The 23,345-nt window shown below is 37.6% G+C and overlaps 1 protein-coding gene across 1 annotated transcript in view; it reads left to right on the top strand.

Moving 5' to 3' along the window:
* LOC111262293 (uncharacterized) overlaps positions 1-23,345 on the top strand; it is a 107,906-nt gene that overhangs the window by 31,048 nt on the left and 53,513 nt on the right. The window lies entirely within an intron of this gene.

Here is a 23,345-nt window from a genome sequence, read left to right as displayed (position 1 = left end):
GCGGCCTTAAACCTTCAGAAACTTGGCGCTCAATCGTATTTACACATTAAACTAAAATAAGCATAGGCATCCAAAGGGTACTTTTGACTGAATAACAGGCAGGACAAGTTCGTACCTGGTTGCTTTGAGACCTCATGAGGCTTTCCTTTTACAGTAGGTCTTCTTTAATTGCTGGTCGGCTCGTTTGCAGGACTACAAATGCTAAAAAAAATGTAACAAAAGTTTGGCCACCTATATATGCTTCAATTAATGCAGAAGCCACTCTTGATACACAATACCCATTAATACTGTTCATATATCTTCATAATTCTTCTAACAGGTGTTGATATCTTGGTCGAAGGAATGCGTAACGATTTAGGTACCGGACGTAGAACGGGAAAAGATAAACACAAGTGTTGATGTCTGCTCAGCTCTTGTTACCCCAGCTTTTTTTTCAATTAATTTATATTTGTCATTAAAGTTCTTGTCGAGTTAGCCTTATAGCAGTCCGACTTAACTATTATAGCTCTATAACAGCATTATCAACACTTCACTTTATTGTTTACACAAGGGTCAGTGGTCAGGGATCATTGCAACGATAGGCGTCATAAAGGTTACCGGATCTACAAAAAAAAATTTGCATGGTGCCTATTTTTGCTAAAAGCATGTTAGCAAGCGCCTTTCAGTGTCAATTATTTGCAAGTCATCTATGCAAAGTACATCTTAAAAGGCCACGCGTCCTTTTTACAGCTTATTAGGTATTTAATTTTAATCTGTAAATCATACTCTATGAATATTTATGAATGTAATATTATTTGCAAATAACTTTCCCCGCATTTCCTTAAAGGTGAGCCATTTGAAAGAGTATCATCATATATATCTCACCACATATTGGTGAGATATATATGATACTCTATAATAGGATTTTTTCGTACATATATCGAAGATTAAGAGCCCTTACCTCTTTTCCATTATGTAATGAGTTCAGTTCATTAATTATGTAATGGAAAGTTACGTTAATTGCTCTACGCAAGCTACGCCCATAAACCTACAAAAAAAACAACCTCTGATGGCTTCATGGTGCTGACAAGACGCCAAATAAGACCGCTGTGTAGATACCGTCTTTTTTAAGTGATTAACATGTATATTCAGTCGGCTGACACCGGGTCTTACTCCAAAGTATTTTTCTCGATCATATCGGCCTTTAGCCAGCGTTTTCTATTATCAGCACCAACTACATCCACAACTTCTTCTGTCCCTGGACCTATATAGGTATAGAACTTTGATTCTAGGGAAAAACTCTCTTTTTTATTCGACGTAGTACTCTGGATGGCTCTGCTTTCCATCTATATTTTCTTTGCTCATGTATTCAAGTTCCCTGAGTATCATCATGTACTAGAAGACTAATGCTCGGGTCTCTTTATTATGAAGCACTGGCTTCTTTAGGACTAATTAAGCACTTTAGTTCTCTCCTAACTTCTGTCTTTCATTCCTCAAAAAAAAAGTGAAGTGTAATGTTCGAATTCATTAGTCCCACACGTCAGCCTTGCATTGGATGCAAAAGTCTCATGCCAGTTTTTCTGATCTATAAATATACTCCTAGAAGCCCCCGTTGCCAAATGCTTAAAGTATAGGTTAGACCTCCGAAGTCATTAAAGTATCAGTTTTTGATTTTCTGTATCGAACTCTTAGTCCGGGCGACGTCTCTTGTTACAATCACCCACTTCTGTTACGAATTCTCGAGAGTAATCTGCTCATCGCTCGTTTGGGTAGATTTCTGACCCTGATATATTATTTCCCCTCTCCGACCATACCGTTCCAAGGTGCCACCGTACTTACGACTCTGGCGATTGAAGTGGTCTCTAGATTCTGGGACTAAAATTGTCTTTGGATAAACGCAGAGAGCTATAGATCTCATCCCTGACATAACTAACTTACTTTTTCATTATGGTAGTGGGTATGAATGTTAAGTCGTGCGCATACTTCACTGTGCTCACTCCTTTTGGCACAAATGGTCGAAGTACTTCGACATTAGGCGAAGTTCCTCAGGATTCCTCCTGCCATAACATCGTATTCAGTTTCATGCTTCACTCGTGTTTCTGGCTCGCTTAAATGGCTAGAGATAAGGCGACGGTGATGTAGTAGTATCTTTTTTTTTGTCTCCTATTTGTAGAGCGTCTCGCCGTAGTTCATTCATTGGTTAAAATAATTTGTTATCCTTTTGCCAAACAGAAATTTGTGGTCTTTTCGGGCTGTTAACAGGTATATTAGGTTGTGGTTATTATCTCAAAGGGCGTGCATGTTAAAAATTTGGCCACGGCCATACAAGATTCACATACTTCATGCAAGAGCTATTCCAGATTTAGCTATATTTCGATTCTTTAAACAAAGTGTCTTGTAATAAATGAATTTAATATTTTGTCGCCGCAAATCTGTAAAGAGGTAAAGTGGTGTGGGACCCTCAGCCACAAACACAGCTAACAGATACCGGAGTTATCGAAGCCACACGACTACTAAATCAGTGATCTACTAAGAAATGCAACCGTGTTGGATGCCAATTTCAGGACGGATCCAACTGTTCATTTCGTACGCCAGTGTCGTATGAAGTTTCGCATAGTCATAAATTACAGGGCTTGGCGGTAGCTGCATAGTAAAGCATGGTGGTGTTAAGATGACATCAATGGGAATGTTTAGGCTGTATCGGAAAACTCAGACATATTGTTCGAACCTTTTTTGTCAAAGAAAAAAAGCGCGATAGAGGCTAAAGTGAGAGAAACAAAGTAAGCAATCACCCTGATCTTTGCTAATGAATATCTATTAAACAATACGGGAAAATTCTGCATTATGAACTGCTAAAGTGTCGCATGCGCGACATAGAATAATATATATATATATATATATATATATATATATAACTGTAAAATGGCAAATCTTATTATCAGAACTAGGTTAGGCGTCACATTTTGGGATCGCTTTTCAGGCAACATTCTCCCCTGGCATGCAGAAGTCAGCTCTAGTAGCCACGAAGATCCTTCCTCTACAACTACCTCAACTACTCCATATCATGAACAGAACGACATCCATTTGTAAGTTGTAGCAAACCAAGGCATACAATGCACAGCAACCAGAAATAGAGTCAAGCTTAAATACACAAATCTGAATTTAACATGAAAGTATCGACACTTTTATTGACCGATGTCAAATATTGTGCTAAACGTCCTTGAGCCGCATTTGTGTCTGAAATACAATTTAGCAGCGGGTCATAACTATGGTTTTATTTCACTTTTGCGTTTTGTCTTCCACGTGGCCATAATTGCATTGGCAAGTTTTTGCCAAGTGCTGAACTTCCCTCAAAGACTGTCTTTAATCACTAGGTTTGAAAACCTTAACGAATTATCTTTCATGGCAACGCTGGTTCTCCAAGCTTCTGGAACGCTGCCGGTATGAATGATGGTCAAATCTTACGAGAAGATTCGGCTCCGGTCCTCAAATAACATACGAAGTTTTTTCGATCCAGTGCCTTATATACAGACCTTGAGTCTAGTCCTGTTGCAAATAATGCCCAGCCTTGAATAGATCAATAGCTACGACTAAAGAACTGATAGAAGAACTGCCATTACTTTCGATCCAAAGTGTGTATTTATAAAAAAATCACACTGGTCGTGTTATACGCATTTTTCTTTGAAAAGCGAATTTCCTCGTTCTGGGTTGGCCAGAAAACACACTAAACCTAGACATCATTATGGGTTTCTGAAAGGAGTTCAGCGTGCGTTCGAAACACAGTGACATAAATTTAACTATATAGGAAACAAAGGACAACAATAAAATCAAATTCTTGTATTGTTTGCTTTTGAATTGTATCTTAGACGTAACTAAGAGGCCGATTCAATAAAATGTTTGTTCTCAACTTGACATCACTCAGCAAATAATAATCATGCAATATATATCAGTGTACAATTTATTTTGGGTAATGTTACCAATATATTTATATTTTTTTAAAAATACACTCATAAAACATAAAATATGACATTTCAAAATTGGCCTGATTCCCGTTCTTGTTCTTTGTATCGGCTATGGTATTTTTCAATCATATACTATTAAATATGATATATAAAATATATATGAATATAAAATACGTATGTTGAAAGTGTCGCGAATAAATACGCAATTTTATACTTGGCAAATACGGTTATGCCTTGTTTGTTGGTTGCTGCTGCTCTAAAGCTAGTAAAGGCCAGTTGGGCAGCTGCCTGAGCCGCTTCCTGAGCGCAGTAGCTGATTGACACCAGGGATTAGCTTATTGTTGTCTTCACTGTCATCGAATACATCCTAAACCTGACTGATGTTAAAACGTTTCTGAACAGCGCTCGCTGCAACAATTAAACCCCGAAATCTTTTCCCAAATTACTCAGAATCTGGCTAATACGAAATTAGTTTAAAACGATCGAGAAAAGACAGCGAACCTAACGGGAACATTAGTTGCAGAACGGCCGCTAACCTTCACGCCTTGTTGCTGAGGGAATACTACTAGTGTCTGCTTATCAGTAAAGAGGAAACCTCATAGATCATTTCAGATCAATTTTTTACTGCCACCTTGCATTTGTATTGGGTTTTAAAAAAATAACCGATTCCAGCCTCAAAATAACTAATATAAATCCAAATAAACGTGTATAAAGTTAACTCGCAGTCTGTTAAATCCATGCTATAATTTTTCAAATTAAGGTTTATGGAATCTTCACAAACTTATGGCCTTGTTAATGCCGCTGCGCCAAAAAGTGTGAGACAGTAGCTCAGCAAAAAGCTCTTTTGGTCTGTGAAATTTCGACCCGTGGCTGTGATTGTGCCTGCACTTACTTGCTTGTCTGCGATTTACAGAAGAATTCTCACGGCATTTGAACATGGGTTTCCTATTTTACAAGCTCTTGGAAATGTACGACCCCTTGTCGTATCTTATTTGTTTTGTTATTCGTTGATCATATGGGTTGACGAAACGTACTATTCTGCATTACTAATATCAGACGTTTGTAGTAAAGAGAAAAAACGATTAGAATGACTGTCGACTATCATCGTTGATAAAATTACACTCTCATATATTGGTGACCCTTTACGAAGCAGTGTTAACCAACTTCAATTAACTATCGCTGACGAACAGATCGAAGTGTTCCAGGTGTTAAATAAGATCATATGCGTACCGTGGGACCTCCAAGAGGCCGTTGGCCTGTACCCTCAGGTAGAGAGCAATGCAGTTGATAGCTTCCTAGTAAGCTACTCAATACAATAAAGTTATTAAGACATCCGGAATGAAACACGAAAAATGTACATAGCAGGTTAATAATTCCTATTGCGAATTATTTTATTATTATTACATAGAACATATTTTATATGTATATAATAATTATAAAAATTATTAATCTGCTATGTATATTGATCGTCGTTAATCTGTAATTTAAAATTGATATAAAAAGTGATGAAGAGATAATGCATCACTGCATGCTATCTTCACAGGAAGTTCTAGAATTAAAAGGAAAAAAGATTTGAGACAATCGAGGAAATCCGAGGAAACCAAATGCAAAGTTCAAGTTTTTTCATAAAATTAAGTTGAAGAACTTTCGCGAAGACTGAGAAAACTGTGGCGAATTTAGAGTAAAACTACTTGGACTGAGATGATTGAGACACCTTAGGCATCTATAGAACAAATTTTGTCCTCCAGTTAAAATATTTCTATAGTTATTCCATTCTTTGTATTTTCTATGAGGCCATTTCCCAACCCAACTGTACATTCAAATCGCGAAAGTAAAAAAAAACCTCAAATGTTTCTCTTTTTCCTCGGAAAAAAATGTTTTACGAATTGTTGTGCGAGGTTTAAGAAAGCAAACAACTGAAAGTTCTAGACAACAATACAAAGCTGCAGAGGTCCTTAACGATTGTCGAATAAAGCACCCAAAAATTCTCGACACACCTACGTGACCATTGTACTTTTTAAGACAAAAACCTACTTCTAAAGGAAGATCTATTCAAATGGTAGACGTTCTCGCACAGCTCAAGCCAGGATCAAGCTCGATCGAAACTATGAATTTACGGAAGCGGTTTAAGGCAGGCAGGAAGGCCTACACACAGGCAGACACTTAGTTATAATGGTATAGTAAATAGCATATATTGAACTTCAGCACTTTATCATACAATGAATTTTCAAATGGTCGTAAGACTAGGAAATCTATAAAATGCACATATTTTTCGATATGCATATTAATAAAACTGGTAGAAATAATTCTTTTAGAAACCCGTCCGACAGCTCTGATTGTGACAACCATTAGAGTTTCTCTGTTTTCAGTTTCATGTCCGATATAGCCATTTTATTCGACGGCTGGCTCCCAGCTCGGAACAAGGTATGTCTCTACCCGGATTTGAACCCTGACTGTAAGGTGTTACTAAGCGCTAGAGTTTCTATCTTATAAAGTATTTGCTATTACAGAGCTCACATATCTTATATTGAGTAATAGAAGAGATCTTCATCTGAAATGAACCTGGTCGTGTAAATTCTTTAACGTCTCCTTTTGCTCAATAAGTCCAAAAGCATACTTTAACAGCAGTACTGCTCCTGTACCTAGAATTGATTGAAGTTTTATTTGAAATTGTTAAAATGTAGTACAAATTATTGTCTTTCTTGGTCATGAACCGATTTATATCCTATCGGGTACACGTTTGTAAATGAGAAGATCCACAACGTGGGTAGCTTAGGTTATGGCCCACATACCCTATAATTGTACTTATTTCAGCACCCAGTTTTTTATTTAATGATAAAATGAACACGAACAGTGTAAAAAAAAAAACTTTAGAAAACTAACCTGTCAGACCCGTGGCTTTGCCCCGCGCTTGTTTCGTGTTCATTTTGTCAGCCTACTATAACTTTTAATAAGAGTTACATTCCACGTAGCATAAGTTGTTGCACTGCTGCGGACCGACATTTTTACACGGGTTCTGTAGTGATCCTCCTGGTACCCCGCCGTAGTCATTCTGTTGTCCCGCTCCAACTATTACGTTGCAGTAACTATATTTTCTTGATTTAATCAATTTATTAGTTTATGCCTGTCATTCTGTCACTTTGGTGCCGATAATGAATCACCCTATTTAGCAGTGATTAGTTGTCCTGCTGAACTAAGTATTCCAAGAGCCTCATTACTTCATTGCGACCCATCTGTGTATGCACTGCATATATACTGCTGCATGAGAAAAATAGTAGGGCACGGTTTCGAAATTGCCGGTGTAAACCCATAGAAACTATTGTGACCTCATACATAGAAATAACTTTTAATCGTGCATGAAACGCTAGTCTGAGGCCTTACTTAATCTGTGTCCTTACCTAGTTATTCTCACTCTTCCCATTGAATTATTCCTATCGCTGAGAGAAAAAAAAGTTAGGCAATCAATAAATATAAACTATAGATAGTGATTTTTTCGTTAGATATCAGGAATTAACTACATTACGAGAGGAAAACTACTCGTTTAGAAAAAGTATTTGGAAGAACTACTGTAGATCATATTGCATTAGGTATAAACCATTTGACTAAAAGTCATTATTTTGCCGTCAAATCCGAGTAAAAGTGAAACATGAAAAAAAATTCCTGTGTATCTAAGGCTACGTCTGTATTGTACAGCTTGAAAAACAAATAACCTTGCAGTATAAACTTTAAAAAAAACATCAGACTTTGTTAAGCAAATCGCTAAAAGAGATTAAACCGTCCAAACTAACATTACAGGAAGTGAAAAAAAGAAATCATCCGCCAGAAAAAAAATCATTCAAAGAATGTGAATCATATATATTGAGACGGTTCAAATTCCAATAACTTTTACCGAATTAGTATGGCGCCTTCTTAAAAAAGAAAGACACTTTCCTAGAGGAGAACGTATTTCTACATCTCCAGAATACGAGTTGCTACGGTTGTAGAATAAATATCTTAGTAACACCGTTGCTATCTTTCAAGTAATACGTTAACGCGCTGTCAGTATCAAATAAACCGTCAATGTAATCTTAAATAACTTTTTCTCCGCTTGTAAAGTTAATTCCTGACTACGGATGCAGTCTGGGGCAAACCTTTGAACATACGTGTCGAAATGGTGCAGATTCCATCAACTACTTAGAAAGTTATCCGAATTAGCATTACGACCTCCTATGAGTTAAAAAACATCGCGTATAAATATTGTTGTTTCGTACTTAATTAACTGGTAACATTTTCGGCAAAGACATGAAAAATCGAGTTCAACATAAAGGTACTCCAACTGTGTACCGGCTGTATAGAATTCGGTAAGACAAATCAATTTCCAATATAAATAAATATATCATAAATCCTCAACAGTTGTCGAATAAATCGCCAAATATGGACCGACTTGCTCAACTCAACATCATGATCCGTGGAAAAGAAACTACCCTCGGAAATAAGAGATTTTTTTTAGAAAAAAAATCTTTTTTTAGAAAAATGCCTTTTTCAAGAAAGAGCGTTCGACCTATCGACAAATATGAATCACATTCCAAGATGGTTTAGATTTGATCAGTTATTGCACGAACTAACCAAATTAGCATTCTACCTGTTGGTGGCCGGAAAAAAGCTCTTCGCAAACTGGTAGAATAATAATTCATTTTTCATCAATTATGAACAAGCTAAGTAGTAAACATTTGAGAAATTGAAAACTATCCTCTAAATCTAATGCACTGTAATCTAATTTTGTAGCATTGAAACACAAATCTTTCACAAATTGTCAAGGGTTGTTGGGCAAATCGCCTAAAAGGGCCAACTTGCCCAAATTTACTTGACGTTCTGTGGGAAACAGAACTTATCCACCAACAAAAATATTGAATCGAAGTAATATATGCCCAGACAGTTCAAGTTTGCAAATTAGTATTGTGCCCTTTTAAGCAAGAATAGAAAGAAATAAACCCACACTTATTCTGGCAAAAATTATCAATCTATTACTAAATTGCAAACAAGTGAAACATCAAAATGTTGTCAACTTAGACAACAAGCAACATTTCAATATAACCTTCTCTTCTCTAATATTATCGAATCTAATTTACGTTATATTTAGCTTGATATTGTCAGACACCTTAGCAATATCTTCCCAAGCCTCCAGTGTTTGTCCCATTTTGTCAATCTACAAACCATCTTACATAAATCATTATATCAAGTTTTTATCTTTCAATCCATATCTTTGACCCGAAAGTTTAAAGTTAGTTATAGGAACGCGACTAGTAGAATTATATTTCAATTCAGTCCATCAAGAGTCTCTGACTCCTAGCAAACGATACACCTCTTACGTAAATCTGTACATAAGTTTATCCCATTATGATTTAGCTAACACAATAGGTTTTTGATACTTTTGACGTTTAGCTATAGGAACACGTATTGCATTTTTCTCAACTCGCCGAGAGAGTCTAGCGTCAAAAGTGTCAAAAATTTTTTCTAATTCTCTTAGAAAATTTCCCCGAGACTCTTCTCGGAAAAAATGAACTAAATGTTGTCGAAATGCTCACTATACCAACCGTTCCAACTTTTCATAAATTGACCCAAATAGCCGTTTGCAATCCCCTCAAAATACATTTTTCTTCATAGCCATACGGAACAAAGACCACAATGGGTCTTTTTATTGTGAAATACCAATTTTAGCTATAGGAATATGTGCTGCAGCTTTACATAGCCAGTCAATAACTGTAAACTGATAGTGAAAGCTCTGCTCCTACAAAGAACGTCACGCTGAGTTCTTACCTTCAAAGGGTATTTTTGCCTTTAAAACTAAGATTTTGGTAGACGAACATGTACACCACTCTGATTCGATGAGATTTACATTTGTGTTAAGAAATATCCTTTTACATAGACCTATGTATAAATATTTAACTACCATTTTACTAAATTTGCCTCATAACAGTTCCTGCAATTTTCCACAAGGCATATAGGGGGTTCTGAACGAAAAAAATATAAGCTTCATAGTCGGTCATGAATAAAGGTCTGATTCGCGCTACAACATAAACTACAATTCCACTGCAAATCTACACGTTCATAATTGTCAATTCAAAATTCTAAAGCATCTCATTGCAGCTATCCCGTTACAGTAGCTCTGTAACAATTACCACTTTTCACTTCACCATTCAGACTCAGCCTCTACCATAAGCTGTTGCTCTATTACAGACTTATGCTCTCGTTTCCTAACACTTTCTTATTTTAATGTCAATTCGCGCGGTATATGTAGAGTTGAAAACGTTTTAAGTTCATGTGACCTCACAGAAGCAGAATCAACAGAGACATATCAAGTAATTGTGTCCTCATTCAGTATGACGTATTTCTATTTTTATAAGTTTAAGAAAACTAGATTAGATATAAGGAACAGGGTAAGCATATCAGTTGCATCAATTTAATAGAATATACGGCTGTTTAGTAAAGAAAAAATAACTCCTAACCCTTTAGACTTGGTGACGGCGCGGAAATGGGGCCAATCATCCAGTACTGATCGGGTTGTAAAACTGTACCAGAACTCGCAAGAGAAAAAAAAACAAGAGTTCGCTGAGCCCCTGGCAAGCAAAATCAAACTGACTAGTGAATTAATTATAAGACGAAATGGCGATAGAATAACTGTTAACGTGTGCTTTACCTACGTCTTTGGTTAGCCTAGGCGGAATAGATAAATTCATTAATGACAAAGCAGACACAGGCCGCAGGTCTGTCCAGTTTTTTTACTATTTGGAATCGAGTTGCCTCTCAGATAAATTCGATTAAGACCTTTTTATAGGAACAGTTTGCTTTTCACCCTATAGAACGTAATGAGTTGTTTTGTGGTGATTTTTTGTTAAAAACTTTTTCTATTGACAAAATGACGGTTGAAAGAGAAAGGGTTGTTCTTGGCACCGATCGAAAACTTTCGTCGAACCGAATCAAAACGGAATGGATGTTTCGTACCTGAATATTAGTTTTCCGGCTGAAACTCCTCCCAAAAGGTGAAAACCTGCCGTCTTATGTAGGGGGTTTTCTTGTCGCTAAATCTCAACGAGTTGAGCAAAAATGTAGTACACGTCCCTATATTTGAAATAGATATTTCGGTGTGAAAAACCCCCCACCGAACGGGGTCCAATATGACGAATATTTTAGTTGAGCATTTTTTAAGGAAGTTTTCTTAACAGATTTTTTTAGAGCAAGATCAAAATATCAAAACCATTTCTTCTACAAAAAGTATCACTTTGTTAACGCCAGTTCTTTACACTGTCCACAGATCCTGGCGAGCTTAGTAAAAATGCGATACATCTTCCTGTAGCTAAGTTTATTATTTCGACGCGAGAAAAGCCGAAGCCTAGGTGTAGGAGCTTTTTCGCTAAGGTGGGAAACATTTCTTCGTACTAATCGAAAGCTCTCGACAAGCTAAATAAAAATGTGACACATACATCTATATATAAAACTAATATTTTTGAGTGAAAATTCCGAAAGTCCAGTTAATCATGTAGTAGAGTGGAAATGCATCTTTCGTGGTTTCTTGAGCGAACGTCTAACAAATGTCAACTAAAGAGTTAAAGTGACACAGGCGAAATTCATTTTCGCAAAATGTCTTTCTTAACTAATTCATAGAGCAAAATATATGGAAAAGATGTAAATATTGGTATGAAAAGAGAACATGAAAAATCGGCAGAATTTATAAGAAACATATCTTCATCATGCTGCACATGGATAAAAATTTGAATATGTCTAGCGGAGATAGTAAGCCACGCGGAAAAAATCACGTAGGAACTTTGAATACTTTCTTCATTGTGTACTAACATAACTTTAACGGTTGCGCCTTCTGTGTACAGATCTCGACACTCGTTCGTAAGGGATTGTGCGTCGCAACATTTGATTACTCCGGCAATTAGTACCACAAGCCATCATAGGGGAACACTAAAAAGCACCCACAAATTGAATTTAATGGTGTCCCGATTTTCAATGATTTGCCGAAGGATCGCTCATCTAATCCCTATGAACAATGTTTTTTTAAATAGCAATTACTAACAAAACAAACGGCCACATGGTCTTTGATCGCTTTGTGAACATTAATTGAGATCACCTTCTTTAAGCTAATAAGACGAGATCAATCGATAAAAGACATACGATTGTCGAGTGTTACGGCCAAAAAAAGTGCGTAATCAACAGTTGCTAATTTGGATGCAATTATGGTATGAGAGCCGTTAACCGATATATTATTAGTCTCCTATCAACAACCTAATTCTTGACAACACATATTCAGATATTCTTCATAATGTTAAAGATGCTAGCTAGCATCGTTGGAATTACCTCTAGTACTCTATAGAAAAAATATTTCAAAAACAAAGAAACACTATTTCCTTCGCTGCTGAATACTAGAGGGGTAAATGCACTGCGCTCGAGGCATGCTTCAGTGAATCCTTTGGGAATTTCCATATTCAACACTTACCTTCAAAGCGTCAATGAAGACGACATAGTGGAACAGGAAAACATTTGATAAAAACATGATTTAGTCTAACTATTTTAGCGACCACTTAGTGATAGTATGAATTAGCAATTCACAGGTCGTTAACAGGTCGCATTCGAGTATATGAAATCCAGTGGCTGCCTTCTCAAATTTGTGGTATCAGCTTTATTGTATCAAAGGAAATTAATTATAAAAGATTTTGAGTGTTTTATGGGCTTACAGGTGAAAAGTAAATAAAAATACCACACTTTTCAGCTTAATTAAATATCTCTTCTACAAAACCTTATATTGTGTAAAATTCTAGTTCGACGAAGATATACCACATAATATAGGTATCTGAAAAACTGATTACCCTGTACCAATTCACGATTAATAAAATGGGATAAAGCAACGAAAAACTTCTAGCTTGCCCTCCCGTGTAAAACGTCAGAGATGGCTGCCAAAGGTTAATTTTACATCGAAAACAGGCTAATATATCTTTGCCTCATGTTTTATATTGTCGTCGGGCCCGCTAAGCACTACCGCTCTTGAATCTAACACATTTCAAACAACTGGACATGCTCAACTACAGTTTTACGAGAAATCAAGTATTCGAGAAAACAAAGCGAAAGGTATAGTGTGCGATCACAAATTTCACCATTCCGAGCAGTACAATAACGAGAGAAGCTGTGTACCACGTAACTGTATGTAAAAATTTGTGTTCGATCAAATGTGTTATTCGGTTCGCATTTTGAAGAAATATTAATATATTTGAGGTTTGTCACGAAGGCTACTCCGTGCTTTTTTATTTGAACGAAAACTGTGGTTTTTATTTTTTTTTATTTACTTTTTAAAATGCAGCATAAATTTCCATCTGATTATTGACAAATCCTACCCAATTTAAGTTCACGTCCAAGACTTAACAGAAGATAAGTAGTCCTCAATGTTTGCTTCATCCTCCTCGTTGTCTGTGGCAAACCTGACACGTACAAATTGATCGTCCGTGCCCGATTTGAGGGTGAAGAGGTTCACTTCAGCTAAATTGCACAAGTTTGGTGTAGATTACTAGATTTTGTGATCATCATAATGAACGACAAAACAGCGAATTGTCACACACACATGTATCTAATTAGCACTTTTAAGTAATGTATCTATATACATATTAGAATGCATGTAGAACAAGCGCAAGTCTTAGCCATTACCTTAATTATTTATTATGAATTAATTTTATATTTGCTACCAAAATAAGTCCTGGTGATGGTGCAATGGGTAACATCTGCCTGCTAAACTGTCGAACTCGGACACACTTCAGTGGTGCTAAAAGCCAGTCATCTGATGGAATAGCTAACGGCGATATCGAACATGAAGCTCGAAACGTTCAATTATCAAATTAAACCTCTTCTTTTAGTAATGTATATCTCCCACTCGACATCGCCAGAGCCCACTTTTGCAATCAGGCTCGTGGCCATATTAAACGTATGATAGAAAAATTACATAATAAATGTTATTTTAACAAATATAATATAGATCCTCCCTAAAAAAAAACTAGATGGGATTACTTGATGTGCAATGTATAGTTAAGCATATCACACCATACTGAATTGACTATCACCCGACTCAAAAAAAAAGATCCGTTTACTGCAATGAAGCGGTAAGGCATTGTATGTTCTCAGTATTCGTTTCTATGAAACAAAAAGTATTGCTAATAGGTTCAGCTTCAAAATGTTGTCGAATTGTAGGGTAGTCAATTGCAAGGAACTGTGGGTGGTCCAAAAAGAGTGTTGACAAGCTTCTATTTATTTTCTCTCATGGAAGAAGCCCTCCTACCCAATCTTTCGACAGAGAAACAACGTCTTGAGTTACTACCCAAGAAATCAATACAAAGACAGGAAGGAAAATACCCTAACATTGTTCCTCGACGCCAGGCTGTTCGGATCACGTTGATCCAAATGGTCACACTTGGCTTCTAGTCTTGGTTCAACTATGCTGCGCACAGAAGCTTGATTCGAATAAGTTACAGAGCTTCTGTCAATGGAGAAATAAAGCAACAACAACGAGATAGACAATAGACACCCCACCGTGCAAGGTTGGTATCTAGGAGCCCTTGTTCTCTCGCTTTTCCACAACTGCACTGCCAACTCGTTTTAGTTGGATAGTTTACTGGTTTAGATAAGAGGCTTACAAGGGTCTAATTCTCTCAAGGGTAATCAGCCAATACAAATGTTTAGATGCACTTGTTTACCAATGGAAAATCAACTCTTTCAATAACAGAGCAGCACTGGAATTTGATTCGAAGACCCATTCGTCTTTACGGATGCTTAATTATATTTTTTTAACTAATTTATACTTCCTAAAGGAAAAAAGCTCTAGTACTTGCTATATTGATTTAAAGCAATGTAGTTCACTGGGCAAAGTTCACAAAGCATTCTCGATCATTTTCTATTTTTAACAATAAACAGCTTATTTATCTACATCTGTTAATCATTTTAACGATTTTTATAAGTGTGCAATTTAAAAATACTTTCTTGTCTCAAGGCTAGTTGGTAACTGAGATTAATATGGCATAAAACTTTCGTTGGTAAGGATTTGTGAAAGCTGCAAAAGAAATTAATACATCCAAATTGAATGCCAGTTCCATTGTTTCATTCAGTCTCGATCATTTTAGCTCAAAAATAGTTCTCCGATTTTTGTATAAGGCATATACCTAAGAATATTACCAGGTTTTTAAAGTGCCAGGCATCCTAATGAGTTTTTAACCAAGGCTGGGCAGTTTTCCATGTATCTCACGCATATTTTTTCTTGTTTAGTTATCAAAATGACCCTTTGAATAGACAGGCATACCTTGGATCAGAAAAGAAGAATTTGCGAGATCCCACTAACAAACTTGGTGATCTTACGGTTGCAGACAACATTTTTATTTCACACATATTACAAACAAATTGTTGTCATAAATATAATACACTATACGACGTTTTGCTGTCACAAGTATCCAGAGATATTTGATTTCATTTCTTGACTTAGTCAGTAGAGGTATTTCCTTCAGCCTAATTTCTCAGAGCGCGTTTTTATTGCTCTTGATAGTAAACTTGTGTACATACGTTCACCCTTCCCCGAAATCAGCCAACTCAGCCAGTATGAATGTTTTTAATCTTATGTAGGCCCGTACTATCCATGAGTACATGCAGAATTTTCGTACAAGTAAAAGCAATGTGTGAAACCAACCATAAACATGAAATCGCTTATAGTGAATACACCTGCTCTTTCAATAAAACCTTCTTAACTTTATTTTCTTGACATTTATAAAAAGACTGATAGCTATAGCATTTCATTGGTCTCGTTTCAGAAACCTAACCTTCGATTGCCAAATAGGATCGCGTAGAGTTCAGATACAGCTTTTGACGCGCAAAGCAGAAAAGTCCATCTTTAAAAGACAAACCCTCAAACGTGCGTCCCAAACTTCCCTACAAGGCTACGTGAAGCGTGGAATATTGTATATATAGTAAACTATAGAAGTCATTAATAAATATTGGTCGAGTCGACACAATGACACAGCCTGCTTTGATACATGATATGTGATATTTATAAAAATGTTTTTTTACAAATAATAAGTGTACACCAATCCCTTGTAACTTCTCATAATGTAGAGATGGGGCTCACACCTTTTTCTATTAAAGCCATGTTGGTTTAAATTATTTAGTACTTTAAAACTGACGCAGGTCTACAAGTTTAGTGCAACTCTGGCTGCTAGCTTTTTTCAACCGATTTCAAAACGAATAGCTGCCTTACCTCATATTTTATCGTTATTTATTATTATTACCTTAGATTGAAAGAATATTTCATTCTGGAATAATCGTTCCATTAAGTTACTGATCATCCTGGAGGATATATCGAGAATAACAATGCCAAACGAATTGCAGTATGGGAGCCTCGAGCACTAAAGGCAACTGATGACGACGTTAATGCGCACGCGGATTGTGATAACGCTTGGGTAAGCCTTCCAAGTAACAAAAATTCGGCTGAAACAAATAACTTGTCATGATTTTCTTTAGAGTTGTTGCTTCCTTCTCCCGATCTGCCGAAGCCGGTCTTCGCAGTGCTCACAAAATGGATCCTGTAATTAGAATCCGTCGCGTATGCTTCAGGTTGGCCGCACCCTCATCTTCGAAGGGTTGTCTTTCGGTTGTTTGAAGTCGATGAGACCATGCTTAAAAGCCCAACTATTCGACAAGTTTAAACAGAAAGCGATTTCCAGCCCGTCGAAGTGTAGCTTTTTACATGACGCCAGGAACAAACCTCACCTTCATCAGATAAAGAACGTCTCACGTTGTACGCCTTTTAGACTTCGCTATAATTAAGGGTCAAGAAATCCAGATTCTGAAATCCAAGACGTTGTATATGCCGGCCACAAAACAATTGCCGTCGACGCTTTATCTGACCCCGAGAAGGTCCGAGTAGATAAACCCTGCTTACTTCGTATCTGCAAGGCTCCTACGGGATTCATAAGAAATACATCGCGAGCTTGTCTTTTTCGTCCTATGCAACATGAAGGATCTGGTTGATATACCGATCATTTGACTGGTCAGCTTAATACAACAAATAAGCTTCTCCTGTGATGTCTTCGGTAGGCTTTGGCAACTAAATAACAGGAAGACATTAGCGAAACTGAGTTAGGCGCGATTGTGGTATCTGGTATCGAAGCAGAGTGGTAACATCACCATGCGCATCTATCAGTACCCTTGTCAAAATGCTGCTTAGAGAAAGGGGGCCTGGATATCATTAGCCCTTTGGTGACAGCAAAGCTTCTTATATGTCTATCGACTATAGTTGTCTTACCTAGCTTGCGCAGGTAGCACCCCATGTCGAGACCCCGTGCTGTAATTCGAGCATAGGAAGTTTCGCAGCGGCTTTAGCACAACTACGACGCACAATGTAACCTATTTCATATCACGGGAGGTGATCGATTATCTTAAATCAGACATTCGGACGACTGTCGGGCGTTTACAAGGCAACGATGTTATGGAGCATATAATCGGAGGATCTTTGCGTAGCCTAGGGCTGCAATTCTTTTCTGTAGCCTTCCGTACACATATATACATTCAGTAAAAGTCATAGCAGTTGGCCACATATCCCTTGCTTTGACGGTCAGCTACCGGATTTAGGACGTAGCGATACTTTGGTCCAGCAATGCCCGGCGTCCCTGCATTCGGAAAGTTCTCGGAATATCATGGTCGAGCAACCGAAAAATCTTTTACCCGGACGTCACAATTAAGCTCTCGCTTGTGGTGGTATTGAGAATCGCCACCCAGGGTAGGAACTTCTGCAGCTGATAGCGCCTCTCAGCCACTACGGGACCGAGTCAGTAATCATTTGAACCGCCCGCTCGTCCAGTTCGCTGCACCGAAAATGCCTGACACTCTGGTGACTCCGATATGATTCTTCTCATGGTAGTCTGACACCTTCCACAATATAAAGTAGGTCCCGTTGCCAATCTCCACAGCGATGAATATCTTAAAGGAGCACTACGAGGCTTCACCGCGTGAATTACAGCTCAGGACGTCACCCTCGGTACTACCATGCTTTTCTTCCCAACTTGCTACTACTGCACACAAACAGAAATCTTTTCTCTATATCCTCCACGTCTTTGATAACGAAAATTTAAACTGAATACTTTGTCATGGGCTGACAGGAAACAGTGTTTCGCAACCACTTAGCTCTCGCAGGTATATTTCCTTAGATATATTTTCACTCACAACTAAGCCACGCTTATTCGGGGAATGTCCTCATGTCGAGACCGCATCTTCTAGTGTGCAGTCATCTCGTGTCGACCTTCGTAGGCTTTTCCGCGTACGCAAAAAAATATTTCCGTACGTTTATCGAGCGGCATTCCCAAACCGAATAACGAGTTAATTCATGTTGTTGTCGCGTAGTGCCCGTAGTGATGGTGGTTCGTCACCTGGCCCGATAGAGTTGATAAGTCGTTTTCTTCCCGCGAGGAACTCACGGATTCCTAAGCAACGGAGTAGGCAAGGGCACACTCTCTTGACTTTTGTTGTAAGCCAGTTTTCATCGCAGCCTCATACGAACTTATATGCTTCAACCTAGGTATCGCTCTCTAGAAAATACTACGCCATCGGCCAACGTACAGTTTTATCAACATTTGGGTATCGCTGATGACAGGTTGAAAACACTGACACTTCATACGGTACCCTGACAGAACTGGTTGTAATCTTCTCGGACTTCTCTGCCTGCGTTGAAAGACCTTCCATATTTCCGGCAACACCCGTACTATCGCCGCTTACCAAGAGTGGCTAATCCAGGGGTCACACGGTAGAGGGTGAGAATTGCAGACATGCTACGTAATAGAAAATAGCATAGTTTTTTTAGCGTTTATTAGGAAGATGCTTTTATATATATTTCTTCTTTATTTGGTTGCAGCTTATCCAGCGGTGCTTATTCAGCGGATGCAAACCGTTCGAAAGCCTCTTCGTTCATTTTAAAAAGGCACGAAAACCGCCCGACTTCCCTTGGCAGCTTTACAGTTCTTTTTTGAAGTCACTTCATGTAGCGTGTCCTATGCACGCGAGTCAAAGGTTTCTCGGGACATCCCTTGCCGGTACTGTCAGTGATTCCGGCAACGCCGTTTAATTACCCGGGCACTCGACAATTGGACCCGCTGTTAACATAATCGTTAGTCATCCCACATTTTGGCAGGTTATTTATTACAGACAGAATGTGCCAAGCCATTGCTCTTAAAATAATGCCTATTCTTTCTAAAACGAAATCTCAAATCCGTCATGGCGGAGCGCCAGTTTGCCCTAGGCATAAGCGAAAATCAGCCACTGTTTAATATCGTTGAACCGGACCCCATTGAAATTACTAACGCTGACTTTTTTTATTCAAAATACCCGCTCTCAAAACACAAAGTTCAAAGAAAACTCTGTGATTTAAACAAAACAATCGCAACTAAGAATTTAGAAAAGTAAGCATTTCTTGATCAGTCAATAGTAATACTGGCCGGTTTGCCAAAATTAACTTTCTTTACTCATAAATGTGATCAAATTAGTCATTTTCGCCAAATGCTTATGCTAACTTTTTCAGTTGATCTTTCATATTCAAAATTATTTGGTAAGTTTTGAAATTAAATTACAGTGTTTGTCTCATCTACTATAACTAACTATTGTTTCTACTATGGATTCCGGCAACAATAGGAATCAACTTCAAATATTTAAAGTTCTACTCAGACTTACCATTAGTTCCGGTCAACGTAACGAATAACTATGTATGATGTAAATTTTTTGACATTTCAGTAGCCATAAAGGTATTATTAAGCAAACAGGTGATTATTAAGCAAGAGTTGGGTTCAATCTCCTGGGTAATTGTAGTGTCAGCTTTCTAAAACTTATTTTTTTTTTTTTTATAGATGTTAGTACTCGCTAACATTTTTGAAGGGAAGTACACGAAAAAGGAGAGACCAATGGATTTCATGGGCGCAACCATAATTAGATCAACATTGATAGATCCATATATTTCTACATAGATCTCTGCGATATCCAGATAGGGTCACCGACACTGAACCGTTGCCATTGAGCTTAGGCGAAACTAAGCAAACGCTTGTGCCCTTTTCGACGTGTATTCGCCATGGCAATATATTTAGACGACTGCATTAAGCTGCCGTAACTATCTCATTATTTACGAATAATGCCCTTAAACATTAGCAGTGTCTTCTTTCCTAAATGGCCTGAAAGATACCACCAATCACTTTAGGTGCCCAATATAAGACCCGCCTTAATCTTTTGTCAGCTTCTTGGGAAAGAGAGGAGGCTGCCTCTCTTACTGCAAGCGTTCCCTCAACCGCAAGTAGCATCAGTGTTTGTAACTCCACTTACATGAGAGTGTGTAGCACAATGAAATGGCTCATCGCTATGCAGGTAAATGCTATATTTTCGCAACTGTAAATTTACCTCGAGCCCGCGACAAATTAATTAATTCTCTTTTTCCTTGGGCTAATCTTTTTGATATGGTAGAAGAAACCGGACATTAGAATACAGAAAATCTGTTGGAAGTGCATTTTTTTTCCAATACCGTAAAGCTATTTTGCGGGATTAAGTGCCTGATTCAGAAAAGCCAGGTTAACAGGTAAAAACCGCTGTTTCAAATGGTAGCCCAGCACCCAAGGCGAGAAAGCCTCAAAAAAACCTCAGGCGAAGAGAAAGAAATTGAATTGCAAGCGTAATTAAAATTACACGCATCAAGACGGTTATGAGATCGTCTTATTGCTATGACGTATTCAATAAAAGTCAAAGATGATGTATAGTGCGTACTGATGATAGAACAATGATATTTAATAAATGAAAAGGCTAACGGTCAGAGCCTTCAGAGCGCCACTAATGCCACATAAGGTGAGAGCGACTTACACGATGGTCATCACCGTTAGAGGTAAAAATGTTAAAAGTTATTGAGGGTTTGTCAGTGCGTATGTTATTGTTTAGTCGAATAAGATTAGTTCTGAGTACTTGTTACCCCTCACAGGTGTTTCCCTTACAGAATTTAGTGAATACAACAAGCGCTGTTGTCTTGGCTTAGACTCGGTAAAAGTTCATAGAATAAGAAAAGGCCCAACGTGTTCGTGCATCGCATAAAATACTGCGATGTGTGTGCAATGATCCATTCACTGGAGCATATCACACTCTTCGAGGGGAAAAGGTTAAAAGTTGAAAGAAAGGAGAGCGCCCATTTAAGTTTGGCGTCATGCTAAACTGGGTGCTCCCGGATGAAGATAGGTGGACAACAATTTCCGAGTACGTGACAAAGGTTATGGAGCTCAAAGAAGAATAGCAGTAAATAAGACACAGACAAAAGGCAGAGGTTTGCTGAGCCCTTCTTCCTTGGAGGGCGAGATAGTATCAAAACGAGTAACGACACAGGACCAGAAATGTAGAACCCGAAGTAACGTTTCACACAATTGTGGCTATGTAAATGTTGGGCTTGGTATCCGCAAAACGACATTTACGTTTCAATTTTTTTATGTTTAAATCGAGCGGGCGATGACAACCTGCTATAAGTTTGATTAAGGGTCCAAAATTGGTTTAATTATATTGTAGTCTCGATTTGCAAATTACCGACACTAGATACTAGCTGAATTATTTTGAGTATATCGTGATTAAGCCGCGTGTCAACAATTCACGAAATACTAAAGGTGCTTCGCTGAAGATTACTCTGCCTACTTTTTTTATATCTTCTGGTTTTATAATATTTACTTGCTAATGGTAATGTGTTGTAAACGATTAGAAATCGTTTATGGCTCTACGAGGCCGGCGTCGCCCTCCAGCATAGGTCTCAAAAGTCTACCCTTTCTTTTGACCCCAAAGTTAAATATATCGGATAACAGAAAGCTTATTTTTAACATGCGCTTTTTTTAATATTTTTTTTAAAGAAGTCGAAGAGCTGCTAAAAGAATATAGAAATCTTTATTTATAATTATTTATTCTGCTTAGAATCAGGTTCACCCAACTAAAACATGTAGTCTTATCTAATTTTTGTTCATCTTAAAAAGTGGTTAAAAACTATCTTTGACAAATTTAGGAAGTCAGGTTAAATGCTTTCCTTAAGTGAATTGATGAAGTTACTTTTATGTGGTACTCTCAGCTAAAGAGTCTCCCTCTAAAGAGTACTCTCTTCCTAACACGAATGATACGAAATTTCGCAAGGTTTTTTCATACTAATTAAAAAATGCCTAACATTGCTAAAATTGCTATTATAAAACACGAAAAGAACTTTGCATTCAAATATAATAGGCATTAACAAACAGAGAATCAGAAGAATAATAAACAAAAAACGGCCATGTTTACGCCTTTAAATTAGCTTAAAAAGATATTATTAAAAAATATTTAAAAAAATATAAATTATCATTATCGTTCTTAACAAGAACTACTTAAAGATGTCAATTTTTTCAAAAATGTAATATCAGACTTACCAGGTAAGACAGTTAAAAACGCTCTCTATCGTCTCGTTCTAATCTTTATCTTATCGACAAACGTAGGTCGTGACTGGGCATTAATAACGCTAGACGGATCTCCATCGGCTTAAATATAAACGGATTTTAGTCGCTAGATTGCCTACAAGTTTATTGCTGCCTGCACGAGTTTTTTGCTGTTATAAAACGCCCAAGGTTAAAAGCGAGTGTAGGAAAATCAGTCGCAGGTTCCATCCGGTCCTGACAGGCTCGGCCCCTGCCACAAAGCTAGCGCTGCCTGTAACCATTAGATTTCCAATACAGAACGGGGTTTCCGGAACTATTAATATTTAACCTACTCTATAGATTATAATCCTAATGCGGTCTTACTTTCGTAAAGATACTGTCAGTCTACTACAGGACACTTGCCGTTTTTCCCTAACAGTCAAATTTATCTTAATAAACCTCATAATAATGGCTTAATTTGCTATTATCCGCGAAAACATTGTCACTGCTACCTACAAAGGCGTTGAGTTCCTAAAGGTTAATCATTCTTCGATCCTGCTTAGCATGAGGTGCCTGTTTATCATTCCATTTCTACTTAACCATATGACTCAAAACTAGGCCACATTTGTTAACTCTAGTTAACCGTTTCATTGCAACCACTTTGACTAAAAGAACGCTAATAAGTCGACAACCACCTATAGTGAAAAAATTCTTTTCTTGTTGCACAAAATTAGGATTGTCCCGTCACTCTTTCGCGAGCCATGCCGCTTTGTATGGTTTACAAACATGTATTTATATGTTTACAAATCATGGACAGTTCTTTAGATATCTGTAGACTTTTTCTGGTGCCCACTGAATAAGCCGGTAATTTTCGTTTGTTTTTATCTCAGTCCATTATATTGCGTTCAGATGTTTGGTTTTCTGATAATGCAGGGAGCTTGCAGCAGGAAACGAAACCAATTTAACTTAC

This window comes from Varroa jacobsoni, unplaced genomic scaffold (genome assembly GCF_002532875.2).
Source record: "Varroa jacobsoni isolate VJ856 unplaced genomic scaffold, vjacob_1.0 scaffold_643, whole genome shotgun sequence".
Taxonomy (NCBI): Eukaryota; Metazoa; Arthropoda; class Arachnida; order Mesostigmata; family Varroidae; genus Varroa; species Varroa jacobsoni.
This window is presented reverse-complemented; position numbering and strand designations above follow the sequence as displayed.